Source organism: Rhinopithecus roxellana, unplaced genomic scaffold, assembly GCF_007565055.1.
Source record: "Rhinopithecus roxellana isolate Shanxi Qingling unplaced genomic scaffold, ASM756505v1 contig5735, whole genome shotgun sequence".
In the NCBI taxonomy this organism is placed as follows: Eukaryota; Metazoa; Chordata; class Mammalia; order Primates; family Cercopithecidae; genus Rhinopithecus; species Rhinopithecus roxellana.
The window spans coordinates 18,780-23,163 of NW_022144270.1; the positions used below are offsets into that span (position 1 = coordinate 18,780).

Sequence of the window (4,384 nt, forward strand, 5' to 3'; positions counted from 1 at the left end):
GCTTCTTTGCCATGGTCTCTGGTGAATCCAGCATTCATCCTTGGGCCTCAGCCTCATGCAAGATCAGGTTGTTTCTTGATTTTGGGACTAGGGGTACCCTCTGTCCATGCCCACCATGACCACCATGACCACCATGACACCCAGGGGGACTTTGAAGCAGGCATCCTCCGGTCTAAAGCCACCACCCTTTCCCTGACCCCCATCCCTCATTCAGAGTCTGTGAACATTTTCCTTGGGACCACTTTATTGCACCTGGAAGGCATGTGAGTAAGGGCGAGTCGTGAATTCTGAAAGGGCTGAGTTCTGGCAAGCATAGCTGGCTTCTCCAAGACGTTCCTCCACACTTTCTCCCTGCAAAGAGAGAGGGGTCACAGCCTGAAGGAGCAACACCCTTGCCAATGCCCTCTGTCCTAGCCCTGGCCTGGCTCATGGGAGCCTGGACGGAATCCTGGTTACTGTACTGGAGGGAAGCTCAGTCCTGACCCTGGGCCTGCCTGTGTCCTCAGTGTCTGTGAAGGGCCCCCCCAGGAGAGCACGTGCCCCACAGTGGGAGCAGGTGGTGCTCTCCTCACAGCCAAGCACTGCAGCCCACCCCATCCACTGTGGGCTCATCCGTCTCCTAGGGCTCCTACCTGTGCCTTGCTGGCTCCCGCTCAGTACTGGGGGCCCTCCCTGTTGCCAGATGGACCCCGGACGATGGTCACAGTCAGTGCTGTGCTATAGAACAGGCTCAGCAGGAAGAGGGTGAGGAAGGTGATGGTGGTGGGCCACAGGTTGGCACCAGGGTCTCCTCCTCCAGGGTCTCCTGCGGCAAGTCCAGCACCACAGAGGGAGGCAGCATCTGCCAATCTGCAACACAGCAGAGCCTTTCCAGGCCCAGACCTATGTGAACAGTGGGTATGTTTTCTTGGAGTCTGGGGACAGTGGGGTCTGGGTCCCCATCTAAGGCCTGAGACTCCCCCAGGGAGGATGAGGAGGCAGGGGTCCCAGTTGAGGGGCTGGGACTTTCTGTCTTTGAGGTTCTTAGGGCACTTCAGGGAGAGACTCAGCAGGGCAGAGAAAGTAGATACCATCTACTTCTCCAAGGGTTAGTTTGAGCCAAGGTACCCTCCCACCCCTCAACCCCCACCCCATCTCAGTCCAGCCACGTATTCAGTGACTGGGTCCTGGGGCCAGAGAGGACCAGATACACCCACCCTCAAGGATATCTGGGTCCAAGACAGAGACCTGGGTCTGACATTCAGTGTGCCAAGATTGAATGGGCAAGACCAGAGGCCTCTGTTGCCTTCCCAGGGAATGTGGCTGAGGGGTTACAAGGGAGGCCAGGTGAGAGCTACCAGCACAGGCATTCTTATTTTCCTCAGGGTCTCAGGGCATAGACCTCCCTTGTACAGCTGTACCTGCTTGTCATATGCTGATACATCCAGTCATTCAGCTATCTTTCTCTCCTTCCGTCCATCTATCCAGCCATCCATCTACAAAGCTATTATCTGTATATCCACTCCTCCATCGATAACACTCTTACCCACTCACCCATCCATTCATCCTCCATTCATCTATTAATATAAGGCTATCATTTAAATATCCACCCATATATCTAAAAGCTATTTTCCATTCATTCATCCTTCTTCCATCCATCCATCCATCCATCCACCCATCCATCTATAAAGCTATTTTCCATCCATTCACTCATCCATCCATAAAGCAATTCTCCATCCATTTATCTTCCATCCACCTATCCTCCAAAGATCTACCCTCCCACCCATCTATCCTCAATCCTCCATCCATCCACCCATCCTCCATTCACTCCTCCATCTATCTTCCATCCTCATCCACCCATCCATCCTCCATCTGCCCACCCATCCATCATCCATCCATCCATCCATTCATCCATCCATCCATCCGATCCATCCATCCATTCATCTTCCATCCTTCATTCATCCACTCATCCATCCTCCATCCACCGTCCACCTATCCTTCATCCATCCATCCATCATATATCCATCCGTCCACCCTCCATCCAGCCATTTACCCACCCATCCATTTTTACCACCCACCCATCCTCCATCTACCAATCCTCCATCCACCCATCCATTCATTATATGTCCTAGGATCTACCCATGTGTCTGCCTGATCTCTGCCTGCTGGTTCAACCCCTCATCTATTGATTCTCCCTCTTTCCCTGTCTCTTTAAAAGCCCCTCCTCTGGGCCAGGTCCTGGGTCCCATGGGCTGAAGGCTTCTCTGTGGCAGGGCTTCCTTGGGTGACCTGTTGCTCTCACCCTCTGGTGACTGGACCCTCAGGGGTGACAGTAACCTCCACCTCACCTTGGCCCTGAGAGCAGAGGGAGGCAGCCAGAAGGCGGGGGCCCCTGGGGAGGCCCGGAAGATGTCTAAGGCAAGAGCAGGGGCCCCACTGCCCCCTTGTGGGAGTCCTGGTGCCAGGTGTCCCCACAGTGGTTGTGGACAGTTCTTCCACTCCTGGGAGCCCCAAGCGGAAGCCAGAGGCATGCAGAGGGGCCCCGGGCAGGCCCTGTTTCACTGGTCTGCTTCTGATGGCTACCCACGCGGCCCCTCCCTGGTCTATGCTTTGGGTCCTAGTTGGGCTTAGGAAGGGATGGGAGACTTGGCCAGGCAGGGAGCAGGGGCTGCCTGGGAGGGGGTCTGTGGAGTTGGTCCCTGAGCTGTGCACAGTGGAAACACAGGGAGGCCAAAGGGGCCTGGGGCAGCAGGCTGAGCCTGGGAATGCCCTGCTGGGGGCTTGGGAGGGGACTCTTCTGGCTTTTCTGGAGCTGGGTCTGGGCTGTGAACGTTCTGCTCCTGCAGGCTCAGGTGTATATGTGGGTGTGAGTGCGCACATGTGTCCGTGTGTCCTGTACAGAGCTGTGTGGTTAAGGGGAGGTGCCCCTTTCTGCATGCGTCAGTGGGGATGTCCTGAGACCCACCCTACTAGGGTGGTGGGGCCCTCCTGGAGCTTTGTCCTCCCAGGGGGGCCCTGGAGTCCAGCCCCTCACTCCCTCGCTGCTCCTCCCGCTACCTGCCTCTTTCTCGGCCAGCCTGCTCCTCTCACACTCTATTTCCTCCCAGCTGCAGCCAGAGGGCAGCTCTCTCAGGGACAAACGGCCATGCCGCTGCCCACTCAGAACTCTCCGGCGCATGTGCGTCTCTCAGAACCCACCCTGGGCTGTGCCTGCCTCGGCAGACCTAAGATTTCACACCAGCGAGGCCTCCTGCACCACACACTCTCACACTCACAACTCACACTCACACCAGGGTGGAAAGGCTCCCGGGGGTGCCAGGGCCCCCCGAGGCTCAGGGCAGGGTTGTTCTCCCTCTCCGTGCCCTGGCCCTTTCCCACGTGCTGAGACCCTGAGGATGGACAGAGGCGCTGGATGGAAGCGTGGGGCTGCTTGGGGGAGCATGGAGTTTATTATCAAGGGTGGGGACAGGCGGGCAGCTCAGTAGCAGGTGCCGTCCACTTCCGCCATAACCACAGACACATTGACGTGGGTGGGTTACCCGCCAGGCGGTCGATGGTCTTCTGTGTGAAGGCCAGCGGCAGGGCCTCGTGGCCCACCATGCAGGAGAAGGCATCCCCCTTCTTCCAGTCCTCGGCTGCCACGCGCAGTATGCTGGTCACGGCGAACGGTGGTGGTGCCCTGGCTGGGCTCCTGCCGGGGTTCCCAAGTCAGGTACTTGTCACGGGGCAGCTGCTCTGTTCCCTTCAGCCAGCGCAACCAGCACGTCCTCGGGGCTGAAGCCACGTTGCCAGGCACGTCAGCGTCACCCAGCTCGTTCAGGGCCAGCTCCTCCGACGGCGGCGGCAGCAGGTGGACCTCGGGCCGGAACGTGTTTCCTGGAGGGTAGAGAGCCAGGTCAGGGGGCTGGGCAGGGGATGAGAGAGCCTCTACTGCTCTGGTGGGCACCCTGGGCTGTGTCCTGGCCCTCTCAGCCTGCCTCAGTTTCCCTCTGGACTTGGCATGAGCACCCGAGTCCAGGACCGGGAGGGAGGAGACAGGCTGGGAATATGCTTTGCAAACCAGAGCCCTGAGCAGGGTCTGGACCCACCGGATTTTGAGATGGTGGCAGTTAGCGGGGTCTCCAACTCAGGGTGCTTAGCAGTGCAGGTGAAGGTCTCCCTATTGTTCCATGGCTCGGCACAGCCGGGCAGGACACTGGACACACTGTAGCAGCCAGAGGGGTCACGCTCAGCTGACTGTTGGACAGCGTTCTTCCCACTTGAGGGCGTCCAGGTGAAGGTGGCACCCGAGGGATCTCTCAGGCCGGTCAGTGTGCACGTGAGGTTCGCTTCTGAACCTAGGAGCAGGTCCTCGAGGGCCGGCCGGCGCAGTGACAGTCGGGGCTTGCAGCATAAGCAGCGTGAG

The 4,384-nt window shown here is 58.3% G+C and overlaps 1 pseudogene across 1 annotated transcript; it reads right to left on the reverse strand.

Annotated features, from left to right (window-relative positions):
- Positions 1–230: 230 nt before the first annotated feature.
- LOC104673020 lies at positions 231–4,380 on the reverse strand (annotated as a pseudogene). The gene is made up of 4 exons (XR_004056116.1): positions 4,068–4,380; positions 3,519–3,855; positions 633–849; positions 231–351 (listed from the first exon to the last, which is right to left on the reverse strand). The product of XR_004056116.1 is annotated as an immunoglobulin heavy constant alpha 2-like (transcript).
- Positions 4,381–4,384: the final 4 nt, after the last annotated feature.